This window comes from Juglans regia, chromosome 11 (assembly GCF_001411555.2).
Source record: "Juglans regia cultivar Chandler chromosome 11, Walnut 2.0, whole genome shotgun sequence".
Classification (NCBI taxonomy): domain Eukaryota; kingdom Viridiplantae; phylum Streptophyta; class Magnoliopsida; order Fagales; family Juglandaceae; genus Juglans; species Juglans regia.
In genome coordinates, this window is record NC_049911.1 from 11,607,297 (window position 1) to 11,630,239 (window position 22,943).

Genomic DNA, 22,943 nt, shown 5'->3' on the forward strand with positions numbered 1-22,943 from the left:
AATGGTGATTTTGCTGGGAATATAAATGGACATGATATGAATCTTGAAGGTGTTGGTGAGATTCATCATAGGGAGTTGGGTGATAGAGGGTTACCCAAAGGTGTTAAGTTGGAATTTTCAAGATTTTCTGGGCATAATCTTGCGGCTTGGGTGTATAGAGTGAATCAGTATTTCCTCTATCATCAAGTTCCTCCAACTCAAATAATCTTTATAACTTCTTTTCATTTGGATGATGAAGCTTTAATCTGGTTCCAGGATGCGAGTGAAGCAGGTGTTTTCCATTCTTGGGAAGAGTTTGTTCAAGCCTTACAAGTAAGGTTTGGGTCATCTCCATATGATGATCCCATGGAATCTTTGACAAGATTGAAGCAAGTAAGTTCTACCATGACTTATAAAACTGAGTTTGAGTTGATTTCCAATAGAATAAGAGGTCTTTCTGAGAAAAACAAACTAAGTTGTTTTCTTAGTGGGTTGAGAAATGAAATACAGTTGCCAATCAGAATGTTGAAGCCATCTAACTTGAATGATGCTTTTGGCCTAGCAAAAATCCAAGAATAGTATGTGTGGAGCACTAAAAAGTCCTGAAGAAGTAATTCTTTTGAAGGTAATCAACAATTTTTGAATGGGAATATCAATAAGCCTGGTCCTTCCAACTCAATCTTGGGTGCTCCTAAAGGCCAGCCCATTTCAAGAATGCAATATCAGAAGATTTCTGAAGCTCAGATACAAGAGCGAAGGAAGAAGGGTCTTTGTTATTTCTGTGATGACAAGTGGCATCAAGGCCACAAATGTGCTAGACCTAAGTTGTATGTGATGGAGGGTATGGATTTTGTAGAGTATGTGAATGGTTTTGCAGAATTGGAACCAGATCAGGCTCTCGAAGAGGAGTAGGATCAATTGACTTAACCTGCTCAGATTGCTTCAATATCGATTCAAGCAATGATGGGGACACCAAGTCCTAAGATTATTGGACAGTTGAAGAAGAAGAAAGTATTAATACTCATTGACAGTGGCAGTACCCACAATTTTGTGGATACTATGGTGGCTGTTAATTCAGGATTGTGTTTACAAAAGGCCAATCCTATGCAAGTTAAAATTGCCAATGGAGATGTGGTTAGTAGTGAAGGGGTGTGTAGTGTAGTGGGAATTCAGATTCAGGGCACAACATTTGTATCAAATTTGTGTACTTTGGAGTTAGGAGATTGTGATGTTGTATTGGGGGTGCAATGGTTGTTATCCCTAGGACCTATTCTTTGGGACTTTCAGAAGTTGCAAATGCAATTTCAAGTTGAAGGGAAGGTTGTGTCCTTACAAGGATTATCTTCTCCTTGTAGTCTTGTTATTAAAGATGCTGAAGTTTCTAGTATAACTGGATTGGAATATTGAAGTATGTTCTTGCATACGATTTCAGTACATCCTCAAGAAGATTCTGTTAAAGAACATGAGAAGATAACACAGTTGCTGAGTAAGTTCAACAAGATTTTTTAGGAACCAAGTGGCTTGCCTCCTCAAAGATCACATGATCACCAAATCAACCTGAAGCAAGGATCTGTGTTTGTAAGTGTGAGGCCATACAGATATACTTATTACCAGAAGGCTAAAATCCAGAAAATTGTCAAAGAATTGTTGCTAACTGGTGTTATAAGGCCAAGCCAGTCTCCTTTTTCATCTCATGTGCTGTTAGTGAAGAAAGCAGATGGCTCTTGGAGGATGTGCATTGATGACAGGGTGCTCAATGAGGCTACAATAAAATATAAGTACCCCATACCTGTTGTGGATGAATTAATTGATGAATTGTTTGGAGGAGCAATTTTTTCTAAACTTGATCTTAGATCAGGCTATCATCAAATAAGAATGAGAGATGATGATATTCCTAAAACTACATTTAGAATACATGAAGAGCATTATGAATTTCTTGTAATGCCTTTTGGTCTCACAAATGCACTTTCAACATTTCAAAAACCTCATAAATGATGTATTTAGGCCATTTTTAAGGAAATTTGTAATTGTTTTTTTTTTTTTTATGATATCCTTGTGTATGGTAAGGATATAGAATCTCATTGTCAACATTTAGCTGCTGTGTTGGAGACCTTGGAGAAGAAGAAGCTGTATGCCAAGAGGTCAAATTGTCATTTTGCTAGTAAAGAGATCGAGTATCTTGGCCATTTAATTTCAAAAGGAGTTAAAGCAGATCCAAAGAAGTTGGAAGCCATGATCAGTTGGCCTGTGCCAAAGAATGTGAAATGGTTGAGGGGCTTTCTTGGGTTGACAGGTTACTACAGAAAGTTCTTTAAATGCTATGGGCTTATAGCTGCACCATTGACTGCTTTATTGAAGAAATATGTGTTAGAAGCTACAAAAGCATTTGAGGAATTAAACGTAGCTGTTACTAGCCCACCAGTTTTAGCATTGCCAAACTTTACAAAGGCCTTTATTATTGAGTGCAATGCTTGAGCAAATGGAGTTGGTGCTGTGTTAATGTAAGACTGAAGGCCTTTGGCCTTCTTGAGCCAGGCCTTGAAAGGGAAGAACTTCTTACTATCAACATATGAAAAGGTGTTTTTGGCATTGGTGCTTGCAGTAAAGAAGTGGAGACCATACCTTCTTGGTGGTGCCTTTGTGGTGAGAACGGACCACCATAGTTTGAAGTATCTGCTTGAGCAGAAAGTGGGCACAGTAGCTCAGCAAAGGTGGCTTGCTAAGCTTTTGGCTATGAGTTTACAATTGAGTACAAGAAGGGAGTGGACAATAAATTAGTAGATGCTTTGTCTAGGAGGAATGAGTGTGAAGACTTTATGTCCTTGAATGCTATTTCTATCCCTAATCCAACATGGCTTGAGGAAATTCGAAAGGCTTATGACAGAGATTCAGTTATTAAGCAGCAGATGGAAGGATTTCAACAAGGTCAATCTCCTTCAAACTTGACTCTTAAGCAAGGCATCCTTTTTAAGAAGGGGAGGATTTACATTCCCAATTGTTCAGAATTGAAGCTTAAAATTTTGCATTACATTCATGCAAGCCCATTGGCTGGACATTCAGGATTTCACAAATCCTTGCATAGGGCAAGAACAAACTTTTATTGGCCTGGGTTGAAGGTGGAAGTGAAAAAGCTTATTCGAGAATGTGAAGTCTGCCAAAGGAACAGGAGTGAAAATATTTTGCCAGCTGGTTTGTTACAACCCTTGTCCATTCCTCAACAAATATGAAATGATGTGTCTATGGATTTTTTGAAGGATTGCCTATATCAAAAGGATTTTCTGTGGTGATAGTGGTGGTGGATAGGCTATCAAAGTATGCACATTTTTAGCCTTGAAACACCCTTTTACAACAGTCATAGTTGCTGCATTGTTTCTGAATAACATTTTCAAACTACATGGGATGCCCAGTAGTATTGTTTCTGATAAAGGGGCTACTTTCACAAGTTCATTCTGGAAGGAGTTTTTTAAATTGCTGGGAGTTAACTTGTCTTACTCTCCAGCTTACCATCCACAAGTTGATGGGGATACAAAAATTGAGGGTTAGTTTCATAGAGCTGTAGGCATTGCCAGTTTTATACATATAGTTTGCTCAAAGCTGGAGGGCAGATCAAATGAAACACTTTGTGCTTTACTTGGTCTATATGTCTTGGAAATCATGGCTCTTGTTTCCATCAGCTTGAATCACAACAAAGTAAGCTATCAACACTTGGTGTCACAGTTTTTACGCCTCTTTACCTAGTGTGGTCTATCATACCTTGGTTTAATAACTTGGAATGATGGTGACAAAATGACTAGCATTGTTATAGAAGGTGCAGAAGATGAAGATGATTATAGAAGTTGTTTATCCGATGTCAAACTTAGCGCATCTCTTTCAGCTATTTGGGGTCATATCTTAGATGATGTTGCTTAGGCTGCTGAGGAGGACTTGACTACTGTCAAGGATGAACTTCAAAGTAATTAGTTAAGAAGGTGGACATTACATGAAGATTCCAAGCTCGATGTTCATGGCATAGGTGGTAGGAAGTTTACTATCAATAAATGTATACATGGGAACCTTGGTTAACCAAGAGGGCATTACTACTCTAAATCTTGAGGATAAGTTTTTCTTTTTTCTTTCTTTTTTTGTTTTTTTAAGGGGAGGAGATTGTTATGAACATGAAGTGAAACAATGTCATTGTCTACAATAGTCTTTTGAGGGTCTTTAGTTAAGCTGTGCATTTTGTGCTAGCCTTTTAGTTTACAATAGTCTGTTATTTTCTTATGTTTGTCTATAGTCATTTTATCATTGGCACTTTCTGTTTGGGCGGTTACTCTAAGTACACTGAGTGAAGTGTAAAAGGGGGAGGGAGCTACAGGGGATATTATCTTGGAATGTATTTTGGTCTGAACCTACTGGAGGAATTTCATCATCTTCAACTCATCTCTATTTTTCTGCCTCTATTTTTTTCTAAACATCCATTTTCAGTCTTCTTCATCGTTACTCCACAAGTGGGTTCATAAAAATTATCCTGGAGTTGTCTCCGATGCTGCAGTTGTTGGATTAGAACTATCGGACGCGTAAGAAAGAAGAATTTTATTTATTTCTTTATTTCGTTTTATTTATTTATTTTTATAAAGATTTTCTACAAAAATGTTTGGTTTTAGGCATGTTAGGTTTCTAAACACATTTAAATACAAACACTTTTAAATTTAAATTTAAATTTTTTAATTTTTTAATTATTTAATCATTACAATTTTATCAAACTTTCAAATAAAAATAAAAAATAATTTTTCAAACTCTAAAATAAAAATTATATTAAAAAATCATATTCTAACAATATTTAATTTTATAATATTTTTATTCAAATTTTTCTCTCATTTTTCAAAACTCCATAAAACATCTTAACTCAAACTATATTACTACCATTTACATATTTATCATCTCATCTCATACGTGTAACCAAACGAGACCTATTTTTTAACTATAATTTTTAAAATTATATTTTTCAAGAAAGAGTACATAATTAGTTTTTTATTTTTGTATTTGAATTATTAAAACAAGCCAAGAACTCATGCATTGGGTGGATTTTATATTTGAAAAATTTTACTTATCATCCCCTACATCACACTTTCATAATCCATCAAACTTTCATAGTCATATTCCAATTAGAGCTCACCGAATTAATCATAATAAAAATCCAAATATAAAGAACTTTTTTAGTATAATACATTACATGAGTATATATGTGAAGTTCTAACCCATAGAATTTTGTGGATTTAGTTTTCAATTGATTTTTAAAATTGTACATGACAGCTCAATGCTCACATTCTCACTACTTTTACTCGCGTTCGGTTTCTTATTTAATTCTCATGGTTAATAGAGTTTCAAATCCTGCATAAATCTCTGTTTTCAAGTCACAATCCTCTTTAGTGACCGTAAATACTTTAAAATCTCATGTTTTCTGAGCACCTTTGTCATGCAAGGTTGCTTAAGACCAAAAGAACCACAGATCTCAGATAGTAAAATTATAACTCCATTAAATTGGTTCTATTTGAACTCTTACCTCTTCTTCTCTTCAAATGACTGTCACACATCATGACCTGCTTGCTGGTTCCCGCTCGTGAACAGCTATAAATTTATTATCTGATGGCAATACGCGGGTGAAGAAGATGGAGGAAATTTCTCCGTTATTATATTTGAAAATTTTTACACCTGTATATACATGGTATAATTTAATTTAAAAAATAAAATTTAAATTTTATTTTTTAAAAATTAAATTATGATATATGGTTGGTATGTTGATGTGTAGTGTACAGACTTTCGAATAACATTACTCATACAAGAATATTCATCACAATGTGTAGCAATTTATATCCTTCGTAAACTTATGCCAATGAATGCTACGTGCACTCGAAACAATAGGCACGAAAATCACATTCAAATGAATGAGACAAGTACAATTTAAAACAATGAAGAAAGATCAACCAATTACAGTACTCCTCCGTACATACAAAAGGAGCTGAGTTAGAATATTCTCGTTGGAATAGCCAAAATCAAACCAAGTTTTAGTTAATATGACATGAATTTATCTTTGTCTATTTTATTAACATCAAATCTTTATATTGGATTATCCATTTATTCATTATATAATATTAAAATAATATTAATTTATTTTTTTTTATTTAATTTTATCATATTTTACCATTCTACCGATTATATATTAATTAGTAATCATATTTTAATTAAATTATTGGTTAAAAGATCATATTTTCAATAGTCAATGTTAATAACCACAAATTTCAAATTAAACCCATCTAAAATTAGAGGGAAAGATATTGAGATAGTTTTATGAGAAAATATCAAGAGAGAGAGAGAGGGTTCCAAAAAACTAATAAACTAAAGATTTGGTCCATCTAAGTTACAAGCAAATTTGACTTTAATTTTGACTATACTGTAGCTAAAATTTAGTTCAGGTCACTTTGCCTAATTCAATACAGACGATTTTTCATTTGTAATAGCTATTTGAATGATTTTATTTACCTTCAATTATTCTGATGAGAATGCTCTTACTAGCTAGTATGATGCCTAACCTTAGAGGAATGTGGTGGTTGGGCTCAGTTGACAAATTCCCTACAATTAAGATTTTCTCTTTATTTGTTTACAATTCTTTTCAAGCCAATAACTTTTAGCATGATGTAATGCCCCGTTCCCGAGGGTCCGGAGAGTTAACTCATATAACTTAAAATCATCTCTAATAATACTTTTAAAATAAACCAAAATTTCCATAACATATTAACCTATTTGTTCAACACACATATCCATGTTCCTACATAAGGGCACATTAGTAGTGTCTCATTAATATACATAAACTTTCTCACAAGAACTAGGAATATCTATTACTCAAAAAACCAAAGCCACATAAAATATCAACACTTCCAAAAGACTCTCCAATAGTCATTGTATCCTAAGGCACTTAGTCTTCTATGATCAATAAACTTGCAAGTACTCCCTATTCCTGATTTCCAGTTGTTGCATCAAATTATCTGAAACATATTATGGAGATAGGGGTGAGTTATCAACAACTCAGTAAACAGAGAACATATACTAGTATGCAAACATGAGCATTTACATAGTTCAAAATGCAAAACAAAACACTTTTACTTTTCAGAATACAACGTCAGAATATGTGATAAAAAATATGATGAACATCCACTTGGTCCATTAAAGATTTTAAACCTAATTATCAAACCTCTTGAAAAATTATATTCCGCCAAAAATATCTTAGGTTCAAACTCTCTTCCAAAAATTTTGCTTGTACTCCCAAACGATTTTTCATAACTATAAACCCAAAAATTTTGTAAAGTGGCTTGATTGGGCCCGGGTGTTACATCATTTCTCCCTAAAAAAAATTTTGTCCTCAAAATTTGCTGCACCAAAAGTCAAATCTAATACACCAACCCTTAGCTTCCTAATACTACTTAACTCAGCAATCTCCAAAATCCAAGTGTCAATTTCAAACACGACTTCAAGTCCGAACCTAATGGTATGAATCTTAACCAAAGATTTGCAAGCCCCAAATTAATAAGTAAAGAGGACTAAACCTCACTAATAACTAAAAAGGGAACACCCAAAATAATATTTAGAACCTCTGAAGAATAATACAAGTAAAAGTTCTAAACTTAAGTCCTAAGTAATTTTAGCTCACAAAATTCCGGAATCGATAGAAAATCTACTTTCAACCATACCTTTCCTAAACTTCTTGCTACCAAAACAAAACTAACCCATCAAACACCTAAAGCTAGAGAAGTCTCGTAGATATAAAATATTATGTCTAAAACCCTTTGCAAACCTCCTCAACCAAACTTCAATATTCTAAGCTATACTACTAGAAAAGTTCCATGCAAGCATGATTAATCCTAACTCAACTAAGACATAAAGCTTTCAAGGAGAAAAAGAGTGGGGTACCTGTGATCGCATTATTGTCGTCCTCCGCATCTTTAGATGTTAGTGCAAATACTCAGGCTCGTCCCATTCTACGTTGATTATTTCCTTGACTTGTCTGTTGGGAAACGGGAGGTGGGTTAGGCATCTTGTTATTCGACAGGTGCAAAGGACAAGCCCTGATAAAGTGTCTAGACTTTCCACATCGAAAACACGTCCTCATTTCCTTTTTGCACTCTCCCGTGTGTGCACTATTACAAAAATTGCAGAGGTTATTTGATTGATTTTTGTGCATCCGCTTTTGCCCTGAGCTGCTCCCTTCATTTCTCTTTTTCCACGATCCCTGGTCCATACCAGAATGGGGCCCCGATGGAATAGTCCTCTTCCTCTGATCGTGCAATGTCGCACTTCTTTGAAGGCTTTGTTGAAAACTGTGGCCTTATCTACCAACTCTGAAAAATTTCAAATCTGGAAGCCCACTACTCGTTCATAAAGTTTTTCATTTAGCCCTTGTTCAAAATTGCGCACCTTCTTTTCTTGGTCAGGAATCAGATACGCGACAAAATGGGATAATTCAATGAACCTAGCTGCATATTGGTGCACTGTCATGGTTCCCTGGACTAAAGTGGCAAATTCCATTGCCTTATCCTATCGGGCCGAGCTTGGAAAAAATCTCTCAAGAAAAATCTGCTTAAAATGTGGCCAACTGACTATTTCTATCCCCTTGCTTCTCGGATAGTTCTTTTTGAGATCCACCATCTTTTTGCCTCATCGGTCAATTTGAATGTTGCATATGCCACCTTTTGTTCATTTGTGCAGGTTAGCACCCGTAGTATCTCTTCAATATCTTGAACCCAATCTTCTGCTAGAGTTGGTTTGCCTTTCCCATCAAATGAAGGGGGTGCATCAGATTGAACTGTTCTATAGTACAACCTCCTTCATTATAGTTGCTTTGGCGACCCGAGGGATTATGTGCAAGATCATCTATTAACTGATGAGTTGCTGCTCGTAGTACTTCGGAAGCACTCGGGTTCGCTTCCCTTTCGTTCTCATTTACGTTCAAATCCGACATCCTTCGTTCTCGACGATAAGGTGGCATCCTGACAAAATAACTTGGATTCTTAATATTCGTTTCAAAATTTATAGCGTTCCTATAAACACAAAATAATTAGTGGTAACTAGGAAAAAAAAAACAAAACATATATATAATATCTCAGAGTTATTAAGGTACCTACGATAAAGAGGAAAGAAATACGCGTAACAATAGAAATAACTAATCTCCAAAGTCTAAATAATTTAGCTCCATCAAATCTATTTAAAAAGTCCCTAGAAGCAGATCAAACCGCCCACAACAAGAATTCAGCTCATAGACCTGTAAAATCCTACACATGCGAATCATTCCTAAAGTCTACAACTTTTAGGCCTCGAATACCTATAATATTCTACCTTATATACCGCTCCACTATCACATCAAATCTGAAAACAATTTCTTAAAGCCTATATGTACTCCGAAAACTCACACACTTTAGTCTGCAGAACCTCTAACCTGGCTTTTAGTCAAACTTATGTAAACATCAAAATCTAGACCTCCAAGTCATATCCTACAACCTTCAAAGTAAGCCAATCAAATATGAAACCTTAAATTCCCAAATCTCAATCTATAAAGTCTGCAGAACCTCAATCCTGGCTTTCAGTCAAACTTATGTAAACATCAAAATCTAGACCTCCAATTCATATCCTACAACCTTCAAAGTAAGCCAAACAAATCTAAAACCTTAAATTCCCAAATCTCAATCCATAAAGTCTGCAGAACCTCAAACCTAGCTTTCAGTCAAACTTATGTAAACATCAAAATCTAGACCTCCAAGTCATATCCTACAACCTTCAAAGTAAGCCAATCAAATCTGAAACCTTAGATTCCCAAATCTCAATCCATAAAGTCTGCAGAGCCTCAAACCTGGCTCTGATACCAACTGTAACGCCCTGTCCTCGAGAGTTCGGAGAGTTAACTCATATGACCTAAAATCATCTCCAATAATACTTTTAAAATAAACCAGAATCTTCATAACATATTAACCTATTTGTTCAACACACATATTCATGTTCCTACAAAAGGGCACATCAGTGGTGTCTCATTAATATACATAAACTTTCCCACAAAAACTAGGAATATCTATTACTCAAAATACAAAAGCCACATAAAATATCAACACTACCAAAAGACTCTCCAACAGTCATTGTACCCTAAGGTATTTAGTCTTCTGTGATCAACAAACTTGCAAGTACTCCCTATTCCTGATTTCCAGTTGTTGCATCAAAATTATCTTAAACATATTATGGAGATAGGGGTGAGTTATCAACAACTCAATAAGTAGAGAACATATACTAGTATGCAAACATGAGCTTTTACAGAGTTCATAATGCAAAACAAAACACTTTTTCTTTTCAGAATGCAACGTCAGAACATGTGATAAAAAATATCAAAGCGAAAGTTCAAAAATATTCTTATTCAAAATTTCCTTAGCACAGCATAACTGAAACATCATATCAGAACAAAATTTCATGTTTAACCCCCATGGTAGGGTTGTGCAAACCCCGGCAGTCAACCGAGCAGAAACAGAATGTGAATCTTCCCCTTATCATTCTCGAAGCCCCAAGTGTGCACATAGGAAAGACCATTCAGAAAACCACTTTGTTTCCAAAGTGAGTGCACCAGAAACAAAAAAGTTGGTACCAACCCAAAAAGAGGCCACAATTTTACACCAGTGGTAAGGTTAGAACAGAAACAGAATGTCATGCCAGATGTTTTAGAAATCACATCTTATCATATCAGAGTACAGAACATTTTCAGAATAGAAATCACATCTTACCATATAATTTATGCACAAAATTTTATATTCGCTCTCTTTTGCACAGTTCGAAAAAAAAATGTCAAAATAAGCTCATGTCTACACCAGTCATGACAGAATATATTTCCTTCTTATACAGAATTTTATAAGTAATGCAGAACAAATAACTGTAGTCGTTTCAAAATTTCTTTTCATAACAAAACATGCATATTTTCCAAAATCAATCTCAGATCATTTTATTTTATGCAAAGTGTAGCATAGGAACCCCACTTATCTGGACTCTTTAGTCTTTCAAAAATTCCTCAACAAAGCCGAACAAATATTAATCGTCCCCTATAAAAATCACGTAATTCCTGTAAATTTTTAATCAATTACGTATTTCGATATTTAAACCTAAAATGCTAAAAGAACCTATTTTAAATTTTCAAAACCTAAAATTATCATAATTCCTATAATACCACCGTTTTCTAAAACCACCAATATCCAATTAATCGAATTCGTACCGAATAGGAGATTTAATCGAACAAGTATTTTTTTTTTGAATGGAGCATACTCATCTCATTAAGAAATCGAAGTTACAAATGTGACTTATCGATAGAAGAAATTCCAATACACAGAAAATCCAGTTATAAGCCAACTAACTCAACAGATCTGTAGCTTCCCCACACACAAATACAATTGCGGTAGACATTGTCTTAACTTCTAATCAAACTTTCTCGAACCCGAGAAAGCGCTCTGTAAAAACAGAACTTAAAGGTCCTCTCTATCTTCCCAGGGAAGAAGAGTACGGGACACTGCTATGGACATCAAATCCAAAGCCTATTCCTATTTTATTATAACTAAAACTAACAAACTACTATAAAAAAACTACAATAACAACTACAAGACCACAAGCTCTGATGAGACCTCAGACGACACGCCCACCGCAAGCATTGTCATTTCGAGCTCTGGTGGAGCGAGCACCCAGCGTACATACAGACCACAACAGCCCGGCCGTATAACCACCGGCCGTAGCATCGCCCAACACTCTCGAAAGCCTTGCCCCGTATTACGTCCGATCTAAAGGTCCAAACCTCACTCGGGTCAACAAAAGCAACACCAACATAAGAAAACAAGACAAGCTACAAAAAACTGAAACGGACAACAACATAGAAGCGAAACGAAAGACAGTATAAAAAAACAAAACGGATGAACAGTACACATTTGGTCGGCAAAATTTCGTGCAGGACTGTTCACGCTGGGAGGAAAGCCGACGGTCAGACTTGGAAGACCTGGAGCCAGCGGTTCCACAGCAACCGAGCGTGGTGTCGGTAGAGGGTTCCTCTGTGGCCCGTGAGGGCCACGCGCCAACGCTGTCCGGATTTTCGTCCCGCGCGTGCGGTCTACGCGCCACTCCGATGGACGTCGGATTTAGAGGTTTTGAAGATCGGCGGCTGGGCTTCACACCGGTGGGGCGCGTGTAGAGAACTGGTGGCCGGAAAAGCTCGAACGACGATCCTCCCTTATTCGGCCTAAAAACACAAAGAAAAATAAAAATACTACACAGAAGTTAATAACTAGACAGAGAAGAGGGAGAGGGCAAGGGGAGGGGGTGAGGAGCCGAAGCTCCCACCCCCTTTCAGCAGATCTTGAGGTTTTGGACGATTAAGGAGTTTTTCGTTCGGAGCTAGAGAGAAAATGGAAAAGCAGAAGTTCTTTGAGGGATGGGAAACAAAGAACTTATAATCGAACAAGTATTAAGACAATTACGAAACTAAATAAAAAGTAATATTTAAAAATATCTAAAGTACCAACAACATATTATAAATTAATAGCGTACTTAGACAACTTTAAAAATCCTATAAAATACGTCATGCAAAACTCCTCTCTTAAAAATAGGTTTACTTCCTTTAGTTAACAATATTATTAAAATATTATCTACACAAAAATAATATTTTATGAAACTTAAAATAAAACTCACTTAAAGTACATAGCCCAAAAAGACCTATCATCCAAAAACATGTATCTGGAAAGTACACTAAGGTAATTTGGTAATAGTACTCAGCTATTAAGTTAACACTTTATATATATATATATATATAATATTATGGATGTATATAACTTATAGGAACAAGACCGAATGAGCAAACACAGGGAATAATACTAAGTATGCGGCGGCAGGGGCTTACCAAGGGGAAACCAAGGTACGCGTGGAGGGTAAGGCGCGACGGGGCTAGCTAGAGGGACTGTGGTGGCACGGCTGATGGGTAGGAGTGCGGCGAAGATGCCGTCGAGCTGGGCTGAGCATGAGAGAATGAGAGGGAAAGGTGAGCGCAAGAGAGAGGAGAGAAAGGAGGGAGTAACCGAGAGGGGTTGTTACCGACTAAGGTGGCTTGTGGGTGTTTGACGGCCTTTTCCATGCGGGTGGCGACGGCTTGGAGTGGCTGGTGCAGTGCGGTGCAGTGCAGTGGTTCGGTGGATGGATCTCTGTTTCGGGTGGCTAAAAATAAGGGAGTTTCATGGGTAGTGTTTCCGTGCGTGTGGGTGGCTCTTCCAAGGTGTGGACGTGGTGGGTTCAAGATGTGGGAATTTTCTATTTTTGGAGAAGCAGAATAAAGTGTTTCCGTTGGTGGTTTTTTAGTGGCTGGCGTCGGTTGTGCTTGGTGCAGGGTGACGGCGGTTTTGTGTGAGCTAGGTTGGTAATGAAGATGCAAAGAGAGCTGGTTTCGTGGTGGCTGGGTTGTGGTTTGATGGGGAGGAAAACGGGTGCTCTGATTTGAGCTGCAGGACCCTGGTGATTTTTGGTTGATTGTATCTCAGTAGAAGTGGTAGCCGTGGTTCATAATGGAGGATGGGTGCTCAGAGGAGTTTGGAGGGTTGAGGGAATGAAAAGAGGGCAGTAGCACCTATTCTAGGTTGAGAATGCTTAACATATATAAGAGCTATAAGAGGGAAATAGATAAAACCTAAAGAAGGAGAAGGGAGGGACATGCATGAAAAAGGAAACGGCTTGAAGCTGTGCAACAGGAAGTTTGGACAATGCTTCCATGGGCTGGGCTCTTAAGTCTTAAAAAACAATACTTGGCTCATGTCTTGAATCATGTATGAGATTATTGCATAGCTTTTACCTTAAGTTTTGGGCCTCGACTCATCCCAAAAAAAAAAAAAAAAATACATTTATCCCATAAATTTCTGATGAACATCCACTTGGTCCATTAAAGATTTTAAACCTAATTATCAAACCTCTTGAAAAATTATATTCCGCCATAAATATCTTAGGTCCAAACTCTCATCCAAAAATTTTACTTGTACTCCCAAACGATTTTTCATAACTATAAATCCAAAAATTTTGTAAAGTGGCTTGGTTGGGCCGGGTGTTACACATGAACTAGTCAAAAAGTCATTTGCTGGTGCCTTTGGTATATATGTTAATTTTTAGGGCTTTTATTTTGAGGAATTAGAGCGTAATTAATGCCTCTCAGTATTTGTAATATAGAATTATTATTCGTAAGTATCTATCTACTATCCTCGAGAGTAGGAGCGATTAGTCGCTCGTTTTTTGGGTGGTTATCTGGGCAAATGGAGGAATTAGATTTTTCTATAATCATATATACCACTATCTTCATACATACATACCAAGGGAAGATTATGAAACTGGACCCAAAGTGCTTTGATAGTGATAGTCATTGTGTGTGGTTGAGAGAAACCATCAAATGGTTTGAGAACAAACATATGATTATCGAACATCCAGGGTTTTCGCCCTTGTATCCTACATTTGTGTGCTTGATTTGCAAATGTAACAATGAACAAGTTTGGTTTTATCCTTAGGATCAAGTATGTTGGCTTACTTAGCTTCTAGATTTTTGTCATCATTGGTTGGAGCACTTCCTGCCCAATCAATCTATCTGCACAAATCTTCCCCACCATGCGGGCTGAGATAACACGTAGCAGAACTAGTAACAAACAAAAAACAACTAGGGGAAATATAGGCTGAAAAGGGGCAATATAGGCTGAAAAGGTAGGTGGTGTAGTTTCAAAGGAGATGTTGGTGGATACGGTTGACTTTGGGGCTGATGGTGAGGTTTCAGGAGGATTAAAGGAGACCTTTATAGCAATGAATCAGGAAAGTCTTTATATAAAAGGTAGGAAGTCAATGGTGTTTGGTGATGGCAGTGGTGAGTAGATGGGCCAGGGAGGAATGGGCTTGGATTTCGATCCATCAGCCAGAGGTGGGCCAACTTGCAAAATTTTGCTAGAGAAGCCCAACAAAAAGGTAGAAGAAGCAGAAGGTGGAATGCTAGACAGGAAGAACTTTGAGAGGGGACTAGGGTAGAGCATTTGAAAGAAAAGGGCAAGAGAAAGAGGTATGGATTGTGAGCTCACAAAGATTTCAATCTCATAGAAACGTAGATTGTCTGTTCAATCCCTGAGAAGGGCAATACAAAAAATAAATTGATGATGGGAAGGATATTTTAAAAAACCAACTGAAATTGGCGGAGACTATCAGTCAACCTCGCTAATTACAATGAAAGTATTAAGTTGGAATTGTTGAGGGCTTGGGAACTCTTAAACAGTTCAGGACCTTGGCCATTTGGTGAAGGATAGGAAATCCAAAATTGTCTTCCATATGGAGACAAATCAGAATGAAGGCATATTTGATATGGGGAAGAGGAGACATGGTTTAGAAGGGTGTTTTCTTGTTGAACCAATCAACAAGAGCGGTGGTTTGGCTATGTTATGGAGTATGGAAGTGCCTCTGGAGATAGGAAACTTTTCATCTAGCCATATAAATGCATGGACCAATAATAATGATCACAAAGTTAGATGGCTGCTATCAAGCTTTTATGGTCAACCAAATACTAGGAGAATGAGAGAATCTTGGGATCTCATGACAACTATGAAACCTCTTGAACAACAAGCATGGTGTATTGTAGCTAAATACTTTAGATTTTTCTTTTAAAAAATATACTCATATTTTTTTACTAAAGTCATCAATAAAGAGGAGGAAGTATCAGTTTTTACCAAATAAAGATGGCTTGATCAGTCCACAAACATCGGTATGAACAAGTTGGAGTAGCTCACTTGTTCCTGTAAATGATTCTTTTGGAAAGCTCTTTCGGAATTATTTACCAACAAGACACCCTTCACAAAGTTGATTGGATTGATCAATAGGCGGCAAGCCTTTCACCATCTCCTTTTGAGCCAACAACTTCAATCCACCAAAATTCACATGCCCAAGCCTCAAATGCCAAAGCCAAGATGTATCTTTCACACAAGCTTTGAGGCACTTAGCCACATCTGTTTGAATATCAAGCAAAAACATCATGTTGCTTGTCATGGACACTTTAGCAATCAAATTCTTTTCTCATCTCTTAGAAAAAGACTACGATTTTTCATTTCAATCTCGTAGTCTTTTTCCAAGAGGTGCCCCAAACTCAAAATGTTGCTTTTCATACTTGGAGCATAATAAACATTTGACATAAATTGATGACTCCCATTTTTAAACCGAATTAGAATTGTACCTCTCCCTTTGATGGGAACTTTTGACAAATCTCCAATAGTGACATTCACATTCACCAGTTCGTCAAGCTCCACGAACTTGCTCTTGTCTCTGCATATATAATTGCTTGCAACATTATCAAGATACCACAAATTCGATTTGCTAGTTTATTCTCCTGTGTAGGCCAGTGGCAAAGTGGGCTCCGCTTCCTCATTTTAAACATCATTCACCTTCTCTTCAGCACTCCGAAGCATAGTGACCATACTTTTGACAATTGTAGCATTTGATTTTGGACTTGTGATATTGTCGCCCATTCTGCCTTAAGTAATTTCCTCTTCCACGACCTCTTGAGTATTGAACTCTCTCTTCATGGTAGGTGTTTTGATTGTTTTATCTGCCTCTTCCTCGTCCTCATCCTCTTCTTCCTCTTCCTTGTCCACGTTCGTGTCCTTTTCCTCATTAACTTTTATCATGCTCTCCTTCCTTCTCTTTTACAGAGAGCTTTATGGCGAGAACCTGCTCAATAGGTTCTTCCTTCTTCTTCTTGAGTCTTTCTTCGTGGGCTTGGAGAGATCCCATTAGTTGATCAACTATCATCGTCTCTAAGGGCAGGTTTGGGGGGTGGGATGAGACACAAAATTCTCATCTCATCTCATCTCATTATTACACATTTTTCAAATCCCCATACAAAATATAATAAACAATTTAACTTTTTCAAATCTCAATTCAACTTTTTCAAGTCCCAATACAATAATAATACTAAAACATAATATTTTAAACACTAAAACAAAACACAAAATTCTCATCTCATCTCCCAAACCTGCCCTAAGTCTTTCGACTCTTCGATAGCCACCAAAATATAATTGAACTTTGAATGCAACAAGCGAAGAATCTTCTCAACCACCCGAACATCCTCTAGCTTTTCTCAATATCTCCTCATTTGATTCACAATGGCCAATAATTTTGAAAAATAATCAGCAATCGTATCAGATTCTTGCAAATGAAGGACTTCAAATTCACCTCGTAGTGTTTGGAGCCGCATCTTCTTCACTTTATCAACTTCTTGATAGGAGTTTTGTAAGATCTCCCTTGCTTGCTTGGAAGTAGTGGGCCTTGGCCACTTTCTCGAACATTGCTTCATCCAAACATTGATGGATGAGCGTGAGAGCTTGTTGATCCTTCTTCTGCAACCTTTGCAGAGCCTCCTTTTGATTAGGACTCAACGAAGCTTCATCTCTAGGCTCCTCATAGCCTTTCTCTACGATCTCCCATGCATCTTGAGACCCAAGCAAAGCCCTCATTCGATCAATTCTCATAATTCTCCTTTGTCAAATGTGGAAATTAAAACGAAAATGTTGAGTTGGCCATCTTCAGGATCTAGAAAATCATACCTCTGATACCAGTTTGTTGGAGGAGAGAAACTGATATTCTATTCTAAAGGGAAGAGAGGATAGACTATTTCTGAAATTTCTCTAAGTGAATCACTTCTTAAGTGGTTTGCTTTGTGCCAATGCATACATGGGTATTAATAGGCTTGTAGATTCATCTAGCATTTACTCTAATACATGAACTTCCCTACTAAACGAATACCCAAGTACATGAATATTCCAAATACATGAATCCCCAAATACATGAATTACTTCTTTCAAGATGAACGTTCACTCTAGCTCATGAATCTACCAAAAGACAACTCTATTTATTAAGTTTATTATTCAACATGATTACCATAAAGACAATTGAACAGGAGGTGTTTGTGAAAAATTCTTACACATCGTGAGAGTCTATTGAGAGCCCTTACGTTACAAAGTTTGAAAAAGTAAATTAAGAGGATTAAGTGGATGTGGTTTCCATTCTAGTGCATTTAGCCGTTGGGTGTAGAGTTTCCTTTTGTGAAATAGGAGCCGATGGTGGTAGAGTTTCCTTGTGTGGAATTGTATTAGTTGTAGGAGTGTTTGAGCATTTTCCTTTATTTTATGCTGTCTGGTGACCTACCTACTAAAATCTTGAGATAGTTTTCATCTTAGATCTTTTCATTTCCAATCACTCGTAAATATAGCACATTTACGCGGGTTCATATACCATGCACTTAAAATATGTCATCTATTATTAACTAATCAGGAATATATTGCAAGAAAAGCACACGACACTCGATGGAACTGTAGTGTTAAAATTATGTTTTAAAATTAGAATATTTATATAAAATGATATTAATTTTATAAAAATGTCTTTCATTTAAAATATAATTGTATAAACTATTTTAAAAAAATTGTAGGTCTATATTTTTTTAATTAAATGAAAGAGTTAATACTAAAACACCCGGACCCAATCAAGCCCGAGACCCAAGCCCACACCAGTTTTTTTTTTTTTTTTTTACGGCACCCATGTCTTTTAAACGGTTAAAACCAATTGAGTTTATGATTTTCTTTTCGCCGCACCGTATGATTTCATCCTCATGCACGTACGTCCTATTCTCCTTAGCTTAAGGGTTTTGTTTTTTGTTTTTATTATTCTATTCAATAACTTATTTTCACACGTTAACTTCGCAATTCATGCACATTTTTATTTCTTTTCTTTATTTTTCGTGTGTTTTCTCCCCTATTTTTCCTCACGTCGGTGGCTTGCTTGTTTTTTTCTTCATCTCGGTGTTTTCTTAGGGTTTTCATCACATATATATATATATATTCACTTTTTACGCATTCACTCACTGTCGCCTAGGGCTTCATCCCTTTCTCCCTGTTGCATGAAGAAACTCTCAGATTAGGGCTGCTGCAACCTGCCTTATTGCACCTCTGCACCACTTTAACTCCCTCTCGTTCACTACTGTCAGCACGTTCGCATCTGCTAGCCTTGGACTGCCACTGTGAACCACCCCCACTGCCCAATCTCTTCCCCTCCGTAATCCACTTCTCTTCCTCACTGTGAGCACTCCCCCTCAGCGCAACCATGCAACACATTTTTTTTTCAGTGACGTCGCTGCCCTGCCACACGACGTCGTAGTTAGCAACTCCACCTTGCAAACAGTGCACCACCCTCCAGCCCGTCCTCACCACCACAGAAAGCGAACCACCGTCGCCCAGCCGTTGAAGGAAGAGCACCCACGACATGCTCTATTTCTGCACACCGAAATAGGGGAAGTATCCCCACCATGAGCCACGTCGTTAGGCCCTCCACTTCGACGCCACTACCATCAGAGGATGCCGGAGGTCGAGCCTTCACCTTCGAACATTGCCCTGGTCGACGCCCTACCCAAGACCGTCGCGCACCTCGCTGCATCACGGTGAGTTTTCGTTCTCTCCTTTCTCTCCGCCCTCTCTCGCTCACCTCCCCCTCTCTTTCTCTCGTGCCCAGCGCTGCTCGACAGAAGCTCCACCGCGCTCCTGCTCTTCTACCGCGCCACCGCAGTCCCTCCAGCCAGCCTCGTCGCGCCTCACCCTCGACGCGTGCCTCGGTTTCCCTTCGGTAACTTCCTGCCGCCGCATGTGTTAGTCCCGTGTGTTTGTTTGTTTGGTTTATTCTTATAAATTATATATACGTACTTTATATATAGATTATATATATGGAAATTTTTAACCTAGGTTGGGTACTTACTAGTTTTGACCACATATATATATATATATTATATATATATGTGGAAGGTAGGTTTAACCTAATGTTTTCGGGTGAGAAGTTTTATTTTTGGAGTTTATGTTTAAATGAGTTTTACTTTAAGTTTCAATAAATATTATATTTTTAATTAAAGGAAGTAAACCTATTTTTTTTAAGAGAGGAGTTTTTCATCACTTAGTTTATGGAAATTTTTGTAACCAATATATTATTTTTATTTAGAAAATGCTGCTGGTATTTTAAATATTTTGAATATTAATTTTTATTGAGTTCTATATTTATTTTAATACTTGCTTGATTAAATTCTTATTCGGTACAAATTCGTTTAAGTGGATATTGATGGTTTTTTTGGAAAATGACGGTATTTTAGGAATTATGAGAATTTTAGGTTTTGAGGAATTAAATAGGTTATTTTAGAAGTTTAGGATTAAATATCGAAATAAGTGGTTGATTGGAAATTTATGGGAAATACTTGATTATTTTATAGGTGACGATTAATTATTGTTCGACGTTTTTTAGGAATTCCAAAAAAGTTAAGAAGTTCAGGTAAGCTGAGGTTATTTTTGGAAAATATACATATATGGTTATGGAAAGAAATTTGAACTACCTCAGTTATTTGTTCTGCATTACTCATGAGATTCTATTTAAGAAGAAAGTACTTTCTGTCATGACTGGTGTAGACATGAGCTTATTTTTGACATTCTGTTTCTGAACTTTGGAAAAGAGAGCGAATATGAAATTCGTGCATAAATTACGTTGTGATATGATTTTATTTTGTTCTGAAAATTTTGTTCAGTTCTTAGTTTGGATAAGACGTGATTTTCTGAAAACCTTTGGCATGACTCTTTGATTCTTAATTTGATTATGTTTCTGCTCTGTTCAGTTACGGCCCTGTCACTAGTGATAATAGTGGTATACGGCCTAACCACGGGTTACAATAGTGGATACGGCCCAAGCACGGGTTATAATAGTGGATACGGCCCTACCACGGGTAATAATAGTGGATACGGCCCAACCACGGGTAATAATAGTGGATACGGCTCTGCCACTGATTATAGTAGTGGTCTATGTTTCGAGTGCACACCTTGGTGACAGAGTGATTTATGTTCTGCTTGGTTATTCACAGATGTACAACCCTACCACGGGGGTTATACATGGCCTCTGTTCTGATATGATGTTCTGATGATGATGATGATCATTTATTCTATGCCAAAGAATATTTTTGAATGAAATTATTTCTAAATCTTCACTGTGATATTTTGATAACATGTTTTGCTTCCGTACTCTGAAAATGAAAATGTTTTGTTCTGCATTCTGATTTCTGTAAATGCTCATGTTTATTTATAAAAAAATATGTGATGTATGGATGATGGGTAGAAAAACTTAATTAGTTTAGTAAAAATAAAATAAATCTAAAATATGTAAGATGTATGGTGTGGGATGATTTTTAGCATCCCTCCTAATTTTAATTTTAAGAGGCTTTGTAGTCACTATTTGGACTGCTACTTGGAGAGATCATCAAAATCTTAAGGCCATTTAGGCGTATTAAAAGAACAGTTCTTCTATATGCAACTGGGGTGGGGATCTGTTGGGGAATCGGCTAATGTGGCATTACGTTAGCCTATGTATTATAAAAAAAATAAAAAACAAAGCAAAACACAACCAGATGAAAAATAAGAAGATGAAGAAAGGAGAAAAAGAGTAGAGAGAGTGTCATCGTGTGTTATGGGTAGGAGAACCAGGTTTGTCGTCGTCTTCATTTGGTAGGACTGAATATGCTCTAGTGGTCGTCGTCATGGGTAGCCGAATCTGCATTTGTCTTCATCTTCGTGGTAGGACTGAAGTTGCGTCTGTGCTTGTTGCCATGGGTTGCATCTATGTTTGTCGCCATGGGTTGAATGTAACACCCGGACCCAATCAAGCTCAATTTTTATTTTATTTTATTTATTTTGTTTTAGTTTAATCTATTTTTTTTTCTAAGACGTCAACTTCTGCATGTTTTATTCTTTTTGTCTATTTTCTTTTTCCCCTAGGTCTTCCTCTCGTCCACGACATGCACACACACACACGACTCTATTTTCAGCTCTCTCCACATGCACGTCTCTCTCGTATCTCTAGGGTTTTCGCATCATATATATACACACACTTTGGCCATGCTTAGAGAAACTGCTCTGTTACATTTACTACCCCCATACGAAGTCGACGCAACCCACGCTTAACTCCCTCTCGTTCACTGCCTCTTCGCATTCTCGGCTCTATGCTCGTCTACTTTGCCACCTTAAAACCTCCACCGCAAACCACCAACACCGAAAGATAACCCACTTCGGAAAACTCCACCACGCACGGCCAGCAGAGGGAGATCATCATCACGAGTCACCCTCTACGCGAAGAAGCCTCACGCCGCTGCCATGCCACTCGAAGTCGTAGCCAGCAACTCCTACTTGCAAACAGCGCACCGCCCTCCAACCCATCTGCTCAACCAACCCATCGTGCGCCACCATCCTCTTCACGAAGTCAACCCGTTGAGCGTCTGTTTTATCTCCCAAAAACAGAGCATCTTTGGAGGGCACCGTGAACCACAGCCACCACCCCACCTTCGTTCATAGCCACTGATCTGCACCCCTCTGCCTCAACCACGGCTCTCTCTCTTCTCATGGTGAGCCTTCGTCAAACGCCTCCTTCCTGTCTCACGGTCTGTTTCTGTTTCTTTCCGCACGTGGTGGTCCTCGCTCTCTCACTCTCTATTTTTCTCTTTCTCTCGTGCTTAGCCCAGCTTGATAGCATCTCCGCCGCACACCTGCTCTCCAGCCGAGTTGCCACTATCTACCCAGTCCAGCCGTCGCACACTGTCGCATTTTCTCCTTTTGTAAGTCCCTGCTGCCGCTGCACTTCTATTACTCATAAGTGTATTGTTCATCGTTAGTTTTCTTCATAAGGTTTTGTTATATATATATATATGTATGTATATATATAAGCAAAGTTTTAACTTGGGTACCACAAAGGCCACGGATGTTCCAAAATAACAAATTATTAATCAAGGATTCTACTTAGAGGGCTTGCTAGGAACCCTATAGGACCTACGTAACAAACGCTTACTTGGAGACTTCCTAACT